At 51.4% G+C, this 14,335-nt stretch overlaps 1 protein-coding gene across 1 annotated transcript in view; it reads left to right on the plus strand.

Moving 5' to 3' along the window:
* The first annotated feature begins 6,964 nt into the window (after window positions 1–6,964).
* GATA3 (GATA binding protein 3) overlaps window positions 6,965–14,335 on the plus strand; it is a 29,393-nt gene continuing 22,022 nt past the window's right edge. Inside the window, exon 1 of the mRNA XM_027899662.1 lies at window positions 6,965–7,161. The gene's annotated coding sequence lies outside the window, so the exon portion shown is untranslated. The remainder of the gene's footprint in view (window positions 7,162–14,335) is intronic.

Here is a 14,335-nt window from a genome sequence, read left to right on the forward strand (position 1 = left end):
TCCACTCCCACTCCTTCCCCTGTCTCCTTCCCTCCCCCCTGCCACGTCCCCAGCCTCCCACACAAGTTTAAAGCCATCAGCCCAGCCAACGGTTAACCAAATCGCCTTGACCTCTCTGCTATTTGATATTCGCCTCCTTGACACTCATTTAGGAGCGCGCAGCGGTAAAGCAGACATTGGACAAGTCCAGCCTGAAACCAAAGCCCTATGAAAGGAGGAGAGAGATCAGAAGAACCTGATAGCTAGGAACTTGTTCTCTCCAAAGGCTTTCTGGACATTTTAGCCTGGATCAGGGGTCCGTGGAGCGCCAGTTCGTCGCCAAGCAGGGTGTAAACGTTAAATGTTAGCTATTTGTTCCAGAGATTGGCATGAAGATCGAGCCTCTCTGCCTCCTCTCCCGCCCGACCCCCCTCCCGCAGTCTCTTCAGCCCGTCCAGAGTCTCACAGACACTCATTCATTAGCGGTTTAATAACCCTCCCGACGTGATAACATCCTTTACTCCCGGCTCTGCGAGCGGAGGTGACCCTGGTGGGGGGCTGCTCACTCGAGATGCTCCGGGAGGCGAGGGGTCGGGGGGTACCGGCTACTCCTGATGCAGTTGTTGGGTGGGGAAAAGCATCTTCCACACAACCCCCCCCCCCCACCCCCCTCCTCCCCCCCGAAAAAAAATAAAAAAAAATAAAGAAAACCCCTCAACTTTAGTGCTCGAGTCCCTAAAAGTCCTCGGGACGCCTCCCCCCGGGGTCCCCAAACCTGGAAGGCGACACAGACAAGCTGCCACCCCCCACCCCGCCGCCCCGTGTCCCCAGCCCCGGCTCTGCCGCCGGAGCCCCCGGCGCCCTTCTCTGGTGATGCGGAGATGCAGGAGATGCTGGCGGTACCTCACCTGATCGAGCCCTATATTATTTTAAATGGCTCTAATTTCACTATTTATCGCATTCGGCCCGTAACTGCGGGTTCAGGCATCTGAAACAACCTTTCGAAACTCTGATTAGTTCAGCCTCGTTCAGTGCTTTTTCCTCCCTCTCCTTTCTCCCCATTTTTTTTTTCCCCTTCTCGCTCCCTTTCTGCGCGACTTTCATGCGCTGCAGATAAGATATAAAATGCTCTATCGGGATACTGTAATATTAAAGATCAAAAGTGGCATCAATTGAAGACCAAACGCGCGGAAAACAAAGGGGAAGGCTGGGAGATGTTCATCAGCTAATTACAACTGCAAATATTATGCAAATTTATCTTGGCACAGAAATGGAGAAAGCGAGTTTAAGTGCGGAGATAATGCTGGAATATTGAATGTTCAGCTAAGGGTGGGACGCGGTCCAATAAATTCATCTGAGGGAGAACTGGTATTATATATATGTATATTCCTATCAAATCATCTACACTTCAGATCGGGGGGGAGAAGGGGGAATATAAAAAATTGCGGTTATAATTGATACTTGGAATTCCTTGACAAATATTGCACGGAATATACGGTGGAGGAAGAGAAGGGAAGCCGAGATTAGCGTTTGGATGGGATTTGTGAAACACCGCTTATAAAACGATGAACCTATAGCGGGGAGACGTGGAGAGGGGGGTGGGGTGGAAGGTCCCCCCCACTCAAGACCCCGGGTGGGAGCCTTTCCCTTTAGGCAAAGGGGAAAACCAAGTTATTTTTCAACCTCATTTTAGAAGCGTCTCTCCCTTCCTGGAAAAAAAGGACCGCGCTAGACGTGGTTAATGATTAAACACCGTCCCTGTGCTGTGAGAGCCAAGAAGGTATGAGAGGGAGCCAGGGAAACTTAAACCAAGGCAGAATAGAGCTGCCAGCACCTGTCCCCAGAAATTTTAGCATCAGGAGTGCCTGCACACAAAGAGGAAAAAAAAAAAATGTGTGGGGGGGAAACCCTAAACAAAAAAAAACCAAAACACACAATCGAGACGCAGCAAATTGACCACGAAGAGGATTTTAGGCACCATTTTCTCTCCTGTGCTGCCCAAGAAACTCAGAGGCGGGGATGCTCCAGTGCGAGTCGGGGTCATTCCCCAGCGCCTCGCAGGGTTTTGGGGGGATTGTCCCAAACCCCGTTATCGGGTTTGACCCATGCTGTGGTTCAGCTGAGATGAAGTTTTGGGATGAGTTGTTACTGCTGTGGGAATCCCTCCCTCCCCCACCCCATCCCTCAGAATGGAGCAAAGAGGGTTTTATTCGCCACAGAAAATGTTTGAAATGCAGCTCTTCCCTGTGCAGGTGAGGAGGCAGAGCCCGTCTGCTGCTTCCCTTCAAGGATTCAAACGAATACATTCAAATCCAGCAAAATATCAGCAGATCTTCCCCTCCTCAGGCACACGAACATCAATAATTTCAGGTGAATGTTTTTTTTCCCCCCGCCTTCCATCCCGTATTTCATTTCTGCAGCCAGAAACACAGTGCAATGTTCATTTGCATACAAAGCAACACGCGGAGTTTCTCCAGTTTATGAGAAATGCCTTAAAAAAAAAAAAAAAAAAAAAAGAGGCAGAGACACAGGGAGAGAGAGGGGAGAGACTTCTAGCAGAAATCTTATCGATTTTTTGCTATGCATGTATTTATTTGGCAACGGGGCGGGGAGGAAAAAATGAACATTATTGGTAGCCCTCCCTTTGAAAAAAAAAAAAAAGGGAGGGGGGGAAGAGAGATGCAAATTGTGTTTTATCTTAACCCGGCTCCGTGCTTTATTCAATGTTTATGATGCATTATCTCCCCCTTAAATAAAAAATAAATCATGTAAAATTAGGATCTCGGAGCCACCGAGAGGAGAATCTCCGGTCGATTTTCTTAATTTCAGTCTGAAAGTGACACACTAATTAAAGCGCCTCATCATCCCCCCCGAACTTCTTTTTATTATTATTATCAGATTTACCTTATATTTTCCCAATTAAAAAAAAAAAAAATCGGTTTCGCGCTGCCCCCAGGATAAAACTGAACTAAAATAAGGACCCACGATTTTTTCCCCCCCAACCTTGCCCATCGCTTTCCGCCATCAGATTCATTGTGATGTATTAGATGCAATAAATTATCCCATGTAACAAAACATTGGGAGCTGAAAGGGTGATAATCTGGAAAGCAGAGATAAGGATTCATTATTCCGAATCATTATGAATCCAACGTTGCCTCTGACTTCTTTCTTAATCAGCTCCTCTGATCCTGGATATGTGAGCAGCACAGATAAGGAAAGAGTCATTTATAATTCTGTACCTCGTCTAATATTTTAAAAAAAGTCAGAGGCAAGAAAACGCTATAAAACACAAGCAAGAGGCGGGCTCCGAATGAAATATCACTTCGATGTTGTTAGAGCCGCAGTAAGATTTAATTAAAATTCTGCTCTTCCACGTGCTTTATATATTTTTATAAATACATTTTGCACCTTGGCTGTAATGGATAGGAATTTACAACTGCGGCTGTTTGTTGGGGTCTGGCTTTGACTTTATTCCCAAGTCCCCGATTTGGGTGAATGGAAGATGTGGACGAAGGGGGGAAAAAGGGGGGGATTATTTTAATTTCCGAGGTTCCCCCCCCATCCCCGCTCTCCCTCCCCAGCGCCCCCACAAAGTCATTAGGTCGATCCTACCAATGTAGGCGGCCGCGTTTAATGGAAATCGTTTTAAAGCGAATATACTCTGCGCACACAAAGCGCAGGATCAATGCCAAAGCGCCTGATTTGGGGAGATCAAGACGGAGGGTGCTTTCTCCCCCTCCTTGGAAACGAAGATTGCAGCGATTATATTAAAAAAAATAACCTCTCTGAGACTGTGTTTTCACAGCCGGGGAAAGGGGAGTTATTGATTATCGACAACTTTTCTCCCGGGGTGGGGGCAGAGAGGGTGTTTGTTTTTTTTTCCTCCAGAGCAGACAAGGCAGTTTAATTATAGCGAATAAAACATCCCCAACCTCCCCTCTGCAGCCGGCAGAGCGGTTATCCCTAACAATAACGTATGGATTTTATTTATGGAGGGTCCGACTGCAAATCTTGGTTCAGGCGGAGCCGAAATCGATTGTGTGTGTGTATGTGCAGGTATTTATTTCGATGTATACGCGCCTAACTGTGTGCCAGGAGGAGAGCAAGAGGTGGGATCAGCCACGCGAGCTGGGAGAATCACAGGCTCCCCTAGTAAGCTGGAAAACACAAGTAAAAAAATTGTTCCACATTTATATATATGGAAAAATTATGGAATTTATATATACACGCACAGCATACAGATATATATACACACATAAGGAAAAATATGTATGTTTGCGCATATATATATATATATATGGGTTTTTTTCATGTATTTATTTATTTATTGTAATGCTTTCTGGGTATCTGACTATTGCTTTTAATGTACATTCGGACCTAAACTGCAGGCATCGAGGCAGGTCTGTGATATTTATGATAAACCCCGGGTGCCATTTAAAGCCTCATTAGTTATGTTTAACCTTTGAATCACCAACCATCGTAGCTGGAAATGAACTTCACGGTGCGGGGTGGATGCGGGAGGGGGGGTATGAGTGCGGATGCGCCTGCGCCTGTGCCCAAATTCTCTCTCCCCCCCACCCCAGCAAGCCCCGGTCAGAGCAATAGAGACAATAGTGCGAGGACTCCATCTCCGTGGGCTTCCCGAGCTGTTTCTGCAGGAGGATTCTTGATTTTTCGTTTGCCCACCTCGCCCCCCACTTCCACGATGTGCTCAGATAACCCAGATCCAGCTCCCTCCCCGCCTCGCCTTCCTTGTTTTTTCTTTTTCGGGCCAGTTTTGAAAGGATTCCGGGTAATACCTTCCAGGCTGATCTCACCTCCCTCCCGCAGCACTGTTTTGGGGAGTAGAAGATTTCCCAGGGATTTTCCCAGCCCCACGATGGGGAACACACACCCCGAGTGATTTCAGCTGCGTTCTCCTTTTTTGTTATCCCATACCGCTCAAGGATTTATCCCCGGCTCCTCCACTCGGCTCAGTGCAAACCACACGAGCCTCGTGGCTACAAAATCCTCTCTTTTTTTTTCCTCTCTCTCTCTTTTTTTTTTTCTCCGAAGCTTTTCCTTAGCAAAAGGTACAATTCTTGGCGAGCGTAGATGGGCTCAACCCTACCCCCCCCGCGCTCTTGGGGTGCCCGAGCTCTTTCCATCTGTGTTTGGCGGTGGGAAGGTTCCCTTCGCAGCCTTAATGAGCTTTAAGTTATTACCTTAATTGAATGTGTTTTCTAAAGATAGAATTGGGAGGCGATCGCGTTACCTTTCACCTCACAGAGAGTCACTCTAGAAGCAGCGATAGCGAACTCCCAGCGTCAGCAGAAAAACCCCACAGTATCCCTCCAGGACCAGGAGCGTATGTGTATATACATTTTTTTTTTTCCCCTCACTAAGTGATCAATTATCAAATTTTGCCCCACTCTCTGAAGCTCAGAGGGACTCAGCACCGCCGGGATTCGCTGTCGGGATCTCTGCCGGCTAAGGGAGTCGGGCCGAGGAGGGCGGCTCTTCATCCCCCCAGCACCAGTGGGTCTCCCACTCGTGGGGCCTGGGGTCTGCTCCATGCACCGTGTTTAGCTCTGGGAATAAAGCATTTCTGGTTTATTCCCGTGCTGGCATTTCACGCCAGTGGTGGATGTGGGGGTTGATGTTAAATGATGAGGTGAGGTAGCGTTTTTCCCCCTTCCCACTTTTCCCGCTCGGATGTGACTGCCCATCCTGGTAAAAGAGTGTGGCCCTTCTGGGACGCGTTTTCCGTGGATAAGATCCCCCCTGGCTGGTCCTTCGTGTCTTGTCTGGTTTGGCTGGCAGGACACCCCGTCTCGCCCCCAGTTCCTTCTCCCCCGAAATGAGCACCCACCCTTAACAAATTAAAAGATCATCACCGAAACGTGGGGAAGTTTCCTTGCAAGTAAAATCTGCCGGTGGATCGAGTGCAACGGGGGGACACACACCGAGGCTGCAGCATTTTGGGGAGTGACACGAATGGGGGGTTAAATGTGGAAAATCACCTCCTTCCCCCGCCAGTTCCTCCATCTTCCCACCGCTGAAAGATTTGGGGCATCCCCCGGAGCTTCTGGCATGGCCACAGCCAGGCTCCCTGGCTTCTCCTCCCCCTACAGCAGTTTAAGAGGGGTTTTTATCTTCCCTCCGCTCCCCAGCCCTCGAAAACCTCCAGGTGTTCACAGGGAGGGGAGATTGAGGAGCGGGCAGGAGGCTGCAGATCCCCCCTCGCCCGTCCCTTTCGCTCCACACCGGCCCTGGGCTCAAGCCAGTCCAGCTCTGAGGGGAAAGAGACGGGGACTCACAGACCCCCAGGGCTGGGACCGACCCCTAAGGTCGATGTCTCCCTGCTGCGCTCCTGCCCGTGGCCGGGAACCTTCCTCGTCCCGAAGAAGACTGGAGGACAGGGGACACAGGGGGACAGTCGTCTCACCTCCCAAGACATGCGTGTGGATTATTATTTTTTTTTTTTTTCATGTCTAGATCCTGGAGCCTTACACTGATACATATTCAAAATAAAAATGAATTAGCGATGACAAAAACAAATAAATAAAGGAAAACAGGGTCGTTAGAGGTGTGTCCGTCTCCCCTTCCTCCACTCCCGAGGAGAAGGGGGGAGTGGAGGGCGGAGGAGAAGAACCAGCCCCTCGCCGTTAATGTCACCGCTTTTCCTTGAAAGCTTTCGATGCAGCGGAGCGAGCCCCGGCGTTATTTGTGTGATCACACGCTTAATTATATTTCCCCCTCTCTCTCTCTCTCTCTCTCTCTCTCTTCCCGGTGTTCCAAGGCTCTCGGCGCCGGCAGTTGCTCCCGGGACGGGTTACATCACGCTCACACCGCTGCGAGCCCCAGTACCTGGCGCGTCCCCCCGGCCCTGGCCCTGCCCCTGCCCCCTCCACCCCCTCCCGCCTCCACCTCCCCGCCCCATCGATGGGTGTGTAAAGAAATGGCCCATCATATTCCTCTCACTCCTGCTCTGCCCTTTCCCAACCCGGAAGAGCTCTGATCTTCAGCCCAGCCCGGAGGAGGAGGAGGAGGAGGGCAAGGGTGGGCGTTCGGAGGATGCGGCTCCCCCAGGTTTTCCCCCTCGGTGGGAGCTTGCGACATGCCAGCAGCGGCTCCGCTCCTCCCGCACTCCTGCCCTGAGCGCTCCAGCGGAACCGGACAAAACCAAAAGCGTCTGCCCAGGTCAGTGAACACCGATTTGCCTGTTGGTGTGTCCCCTCACCCTCCTCCTATTTTTTTTCTTTTTTTCTTTTTCCTTTTTTTTTTTTTTTTTTTGAATTCTTCCCATTTTTACTCCTTCTCCACGTGGAGGGCATTAGGGTGGGGAGCTCGGCTCAAAGGGCTTGAAACTCAACCCGACCCTCCCTCATGGCTTGGGGTGTATGGGGCGAAATTTAGTTTTCCCGGTGACCTTGGGGAAAGCCCCCACCACCCCGATCCGGGAGGGAACCGAAATTTGGGAAGAGGGTGAGAAGAAGCTGTTTTACGCCTGGATGTTAAGGGGCAAAGGAGTGAGGCTGGGATGGCTGGGGGTGGGAGATGAGGCACGGCGCTGTCATAGCTGGTATGTGAAATATTAATCTCAAGATGGGAAGGGATAGGACCTACGGGATATGCGGAATCGGGGCCTTTCCGTGCCGGCTTCGTACCTATGGGTACATATATTATATATAAAAAAATATATATACTCTCTCTATACGGATCTATATACTCGCATGACTGTGTACAACGATATTCGTGCTGGCAGGCATCTGCCGATGGCTGCGGTTCTTTGCTGTTCCCACAAAAAATACCGATTTGTTTTGATTCCGTGAGGTCGATCTGTGCTCTATAGTGCCTAATATGTACCATATATGTAGTACTCTATACATCCATGTTAAAAATATCTAACACATAGCAGGAATACTACGGTTCTAACAGAATCCATTTAGGACGATCTTCCACCGCTTTTCTCCCTTTTATACCTTGTAAACCCACACCAGAGCTACCTCAGAGATGTGTAACTAAGGCAGGCTGAGATGAGGAGGGAGATGGCTCCGCTCCGGGGCCGGACCCCGCACCTTCCCCGCGGTTCCCGGCCTCGCCGGGGGGATCCGCGGGCCGGGCCGGGCATTTCTGGGCTCCGGCAGGACCCGGGGCCGCGGAACGAGAGGAGAGCTTCCCCTCTTTCCTGGCATCCCTGGATTTAAGTCTCCCTCCTCCTTGCCCTCTTGTAGGAAAATTTTCCACCCCCCACACCGGGCGGAGGGTGTTTCAGGAGAGAACCTGGAAATGGCTCGGGCTAAACAAAAATCCGCGTTAGCTGTCATTGAGCGTCTTCAGAAGAGAAAAGGGAGAAAATTATCTATCTATCTATCTATCTATCTATCTATCTATCTATCTATCTATCTATCTATCTATCTATCCATCCATCCATCCATCCATCCATCCATCCATCCAGGCTCTCTTACCTTCACGTGTCCGTACACAGTCAGCGGGCTCCGGGTGACGGATTTTAATGCAACCGGATAATTAATAACCACGGGCCCGGCTTGTTTTCTCCATTATTTATGGGCCGCAGGTGCGGAGCGGGGGAGCCGGGACCCGGCGGTGCCGCGGGCAGGGGCTGCTGCTCCGACGGGGCGGACACCGATCCCCCTTCCCCGGGAGTACTGGGATGTATCCCGGACAGACAAGGTCCCGGCAACCTGAGGGCCACGGGAAAGGAGAAAACAGGCTCTCGGAAAGGAAGGAGAGAAGCAGGAAGGTCTGCTCCACCCGCGGCGTTTTGCTCCCGGCTGGGACAGAGCGCTTCCTTCTCCCCGGGGATGTGATTTTTTTTTTTTTTTTTTTACAGAGCCGAAGGGGGTGTTTTAATTTCAAGTGGGGAAATAAGACGAGAAGGTGTTTCCCCGCAGGGGCAAGTAGGGAGTGAGATGCGGAGGAGGGGGAACTCTCGTCTGGGAGCTCCGCTCACCTCCCGGGATGAGCAGGGCATCGCCTTGTGCTTGGATGCTGGGGGGACACACAGACACAGCACCTCGGGGAGCTTGTTTGGGCTCCTCAGGGGAATTTGGGCTGCTGTAGTCCGCTCTTTAGAGAAAGGACAATCGTGCAGATTCCGACACCCTCGGTACTATTTGAATTTTGCAGTCTCTGACGGTAGATGTGAGCCCCGTGTTTACGGAGTGGCTTGTCACTATGCGGGGCGGGCGCGTCGTGCGGGGTTACCCCCGGCGGGGTCTGTGGGCAAGAAGTGTTTGTTTTGGGGGTGCAGGGACGGCTTTAAACGAGCAGCAGCCAGACGCTTCCCGGAGCAAATCGCTCTGGCTTTAATCCCGGGAGGTAGGGATATGCCCCTGCGCCTCACCAAGGAGCTGGTCTTAATTCTGCCGCCTCCTCTCACGCCAGCAGCCTGGAGATTTGTGCTTTCTTCTTTATCTAAGTCCCGGGGTAATTTCTGCTTTCAGAAAAAAAAAAAAAAATCCTAAAACACGACAGCAGCTTCACCTTCTCCGTGGGGTTCGAGGAAAACGGCGCTTGTCGGCTTTAAAGCCTGCAAGATGCTTCAGTACGCCTTCCTATCTACCTCTTAAAACGTTCATGGGTGATAAAGCAAAACCGAGAAACACGAAATGAACCGATTCCCCCTCCCTCCTTTCTTTCTTTCTTTCTTTCTTTCTTTCTTCTTTTTTTTTTTTTTTTTTTTTTTTTTTTTTTTTTTTTTTTTTTTTTTTTTTTTTTTTTTTTAATTCCCCTTCCCTCCCCCAGTGCACACTTCTTTAACCTCGCCGTAATTTGGAGTGGCTGTTCAGGCGGTTTTCTACTCTTTTTTTCTACTCTTATTTTTCAACCTGTGGGGTCGAAGCCTCCTCGGAGCGCCGCCCGCCCTCCCCTACCCAGCGCCGTGCGCTGGGAGTGGTGCCCGGGTCGGGAGCCTCTCGCCAAGCCTGGAGAGGGGGGTAAAAAACCGGGGAGAATGGGTGAAAAGGGGTGGGGGAATAAAAAGGAAGAGCAAAACCCCCTTGTCCAAGCACAATTCTGCTGTCTGAGAAGGGAAAAGGTGCGTGGGGGGGAGGGAGTAAAAGGGACTTACCGGGCTGAGCGTGGAACAGCGGCTGTGCTGGGGAGGGAAGGAAGGAAGGAGGGAGAGAAGGAAAGAGGGAAGGGAGCAGGATTCTGCCTGCCGTCCCGGAGCAGGACGGGGCACCGGCTGAAGGGTTGACATGACTCCCCCTCCTCCCCTGCTCCCCTTTGCCCGGCTCCTCTCCGCGCTTCAGCCGCGCAGTTTGGGGAATGTGTCGGGGGGAGAGGTCGCCCCTGGGACTTGCGGAGCCGGTTTTTGATCTTTCTCAGACATTTTTTTTTTTTTTTTAAAAACTCCTGCAGTGTCCCGGGGCAGTCGCCCTCCTCTCAGCTTCAAAGAAGGAGGGGGGAGGAGAGGAAAGAAAAGTCCCAGTTTCTCTCCTCCCAGTTTTAATTCTTCGAATTTCTTTTCTACAGCAAAGCAGGGTTTTCCCCCTCTCTTCCTCCCTCTCCCTCAAATAGCATCATTTGCGCTGAAACAAAAAAAAAAAAAAAAAAAGCGTGTGCTTTTGGGGTGGGTGGTGGTGCACGAAGGGAAAAAAAATGGACCCGGTGTAATCAGCCGATGATTTGTTCTCTCTCTGAATTTGCATGGCTCGGCACTTCTTTATGTGCGTGTGTTTACGTTTCCTCCCGATCTTCGCGAAGGGGAGATAAATGAATTATTAGAATAGAACGGAAATATATATGCATATATTAAAAAAAAAAAAAAAAAAAGAAGAGTGAGAGGGAAAAAAAAAATGAAACACTCATGTGGCTGGTTTCGAAGCAAAGGGGAAGGCTCATGTGAGATGAGAAAGGGGAGACGCAGAAATGCAGTCTCTCTTTCACGTTGACGACTATTATTATTATTAATAATAATAATATTAATTTGCCAGCTCCTACCTGGAGCGATGCTGATCATCGTTTTACTGATAAAGGCCGGGAGGGTGGTGAGGGTGGCTTTGGGGAAAAGGATCATAATTCCTGCCTGATTCACGAAGGGGGGAGAAGAGGAAAACATAATTTTCCCACTTCTCTCCGCCTTTGTTTAACCCGAGATTGTCTCAGCAGCGCTACCAGGGCCCAGCACCGTCCCGTCCCGGGGGCTGGCAGGATCCGTGCCCCGGGAGGGGCTACCCCAGCCGGGAAGGCGACAACGCCGCTCCCAGCCCCGGGTCCCTCTCCCTCGGCAAGTTGCTGTACACAGGAAAAAAAAAAAAAAAAAAAAAAAAAATTATAATAATCTTCGGAGCTCTGCCCTGGGCCGTGTCCTCTCCATAACCCCCCAATTCCTCGCTCCCGGCTGTTTGTACAGCTTTACCTGTACTATTCTGGTACCCTGGAAGGAAAAAAAAAAAAAAAAGCAGCCCGACAAACGTAACTTAATCCCCTTTCAGTCAATTGTCGTTTAAAAGGGGGCTAAAGGAGAAAGGGGGGAGAAGGGGGAGGGGGGTCTCCCTGTCCCCGCCCCGAGGTGCCAGTCGCTGTGGTGGGCACCAAAGAGGACAGAAGAGTGGGGTGGCCCCAGGTCCCTGCTCCATAACAACCTTCCCAGTATCTATTTTAACAGGAAAAAAAAAAAAAAAAAAGGAAAAAAAAAAAAAAGTGGGGCGCTCGGCAGCTTTAGTGCTCTTTGACTGGTCATTTTTAGGGGAGCGGTAGGTTGTGTGATCGCCCCACCCCACCGAGTTCGGGATTTTGTTGTTGTTGTTGATTTTATTATTTTTTTTTAATTTCCCCCTTTTTGGGACTGTGGCTTGTGTTAAAAGCGTTTCCTCGTGACCTTTTAGGGCCAGAGTTAACCCCATTTTTCCCCCTCCCCTACATCCCTTCCCAAACTAGGAGGGATGCTGGAGCCCCGCTCCTCGAGGTCCCCTTCCTCCCTCCCGGCAGAATTAACCCCCGAGCCCCCGACCCTTATCTGGCGGCTGGTGGCGAGCTTGGGGCTAATTGCTCCAACAATGGGCTCCTATTAACGCCGAGCTGTCACTGGAAACCCTGCTGGGGGCTGCCGCGGGGGGGCGAGGTGATGGATCTGCAGCCACAGCCTGGGAAAAGGACGGTCAAGGCCAGCGCTCTTCGCAAAACCCCCGGGGACCACAGGATAATCCGAGGAGGGGAGGAAAATGATGGGTTTATTTAATTTTTTTTTTTAAGGATTCCTTTTCTATTTTTTTTTTCGTTTGGTCTTTTGGTAGGGGCTGGTTTTGCCCTCCCCACCACGACTTCCCCTCGGCTGGAAAAGGGATGGGAAGATCCAGTCTATCCAGGATGGGTTGAAAATAAAGGGACAGCCTGAGAAAAGTAGATTTAAAAGCGAGTGTCCTCCTCCCGTTACTGGGGCTGTGGCTGCGAGGGGCAGGTGAGGGACAGGGTCCCACCGTGACACCCCTGTTGTCCCTCATAGGGGCAAGATGGGGCCCTCAGGGCTGTTCCCACTTCTTTTCCTCCCGCCACCGATGGGACTTGGTGTAGCTGCTGATTTATTATTTTGTTTTACTTATTTTAATTTTTAATTTATTTTTTTGTTTGTTTTATTAGTTTTTATTTTGCATTAATTATTTCGTGCCCGCCAAACAGATGAAACAAAGCGGTTTCCCCAGTGCCTCTGGACAGGCTAAAGGCACGTTTGAAAATGGCTTAGCAATTTTGTGACCTCTGGATGGAAATTCCCCTCCTGTGATCCCACGGCTGTAGGTCTCAGGGCTGTAACTGCCGGCGGGAAGGGGGGTGGGAATCTCAGCTCACCTGCCCAAAGATCCCAGCTCGGCACTAGACCCCCCCCCTTAAATGTTAAAAGAGACAAAGTGACTTTTCCCAAGCTCTGGAGACCACTCTCGCCCGCAGGATGTGCTTGGGGTGCGGGGAAATTTGGGGAGGCGTTAGAAAGCCGCAGATCCCGGGGAGACATTTCGCCCTCGCGTCCACAAAACGCTTAAAGCTGAGGAGGGCGGGAAGTGGAAAGTTTGTGCTTTTGGACGATGCTCCCCTCTTTACCGTCCTCCTCCTCTCAAAGAAATACCTCCCCAAAGGAGGAGGGGTGGGCAAGAGACCCCCGCGGTGCTGGGGCACCTTAAACACCCCAAAACACCCCCTCACCGCCAGGGTAGAGGCCGTGGGGCCGCCTGGTGCGGAGGGACCCGGCAGGTCATCCAGGGAAGTTCATCAGGAGAGATCGCGCTGTTTTCCCTTCCGTTCCTCCCCACCTCGCAGAACATCCCAATTCCTGGGGTGTGTAAAGGAGGGGGCACCCCGCAAAATAAAAAAGCTACGGGCAAGGCGGCTTCTCTGAGTTTTCCCGGAGCGAGTTAAAGCCCCTGGCTCGGGGAGGGCCATCCTGCTCCTGTCTCCCCCTTCCCCCCGTGGCCCTGATGGGGAGCCAGGAGCGGTGCCCGTTCCCTCCGGGCGGCGGGGCTCGGTCCTGGCGGCGTCGGCGAGGCTGGATAGGGCCGGGGAGCGTCGATCTCCGTCCTCTGGACAGTTCTGGGAGGGGGAGCTGCCACCCCCATCCTGGCTGTTCCTCGGCGCTCCCAACCCATCATATTTCCCGGGTTCCCCCCCTGTCTGGGCAACGCCGATCCCAACGCGCACGGCTGATATTCAGTTTTTATACCCGGACGGTGACTTCTTAAAAAAATAAAATAAATACATGTATGTCCATCCCCACGGCGCATCCTTCACGCGTGAAACCGCAGCGCTGCTGCCCTGTCCCCACGCCCAGCGCCGATGGGCTGCGCCGGGGGCTTAAAACCGGGCTTAAAAATGGGCGCCCTCGAGGACGCGGGGCATCCGTCCATCCCTCCCTCCGTCCGTCCATCCATCCATCCATCCATCCATCCATCCATCCATCCATCCATCCATCCATCCATCCATCCATCCATCCATCCCGTCGTCGGCAGGTTCAGCTCCGCCGGCTGTGGAGCGGAGCCGGCTCCCCGGGCAGGTTGAGCCCAGCCCGGCCCCGCTGAGCGGCACCGGCGGGACACGGGCACCGGCACCGCCGCTGCGGAGCCCCGGGTTTATCGAGACCCTCCCGCTATAAAAACTCCTCAGAGGCGCTTCCTCCCCAGCCGGGCTGCGCTCCTGCCAGTGCGGAGAGACAGAGGCACCCAGTGAGTGACTTGTTCTAGTGCTTTTTTTAAAAAAATAATATTGTCCTTTCCCCCCCCCCCATTTCCCTTTCATTTTTCCTTTCACCCCCCACCCTTTCACTCCTTTTCTCTTTTTTCTTTTTTTCTCTTTTTTCTTTCTTCTTTTCTTTTCTTTTCTTTTCTTTTCTTTTCTTTTCTTTTCTTTTCTTTTCTTTTCT

This window comes from Empidonax traillii, unplaced genomic scaffold (assembly GCF_003031625.1).
Source record: "Empidonax traillii isolate 1590-97213 ecotype Southwest subspecies unplaced genomic scaffold, ASM303162v1 scaffold681:size344372, whole genome shotgun sequence".
In the NCBI taxonomy this organism is placed as follows: domain Eukaryota; kingdom Metazoa; phylum Chordata; class Aves; order Passeriformes; family Tyrannidae; genus Empidonax; species Empidonax traillii.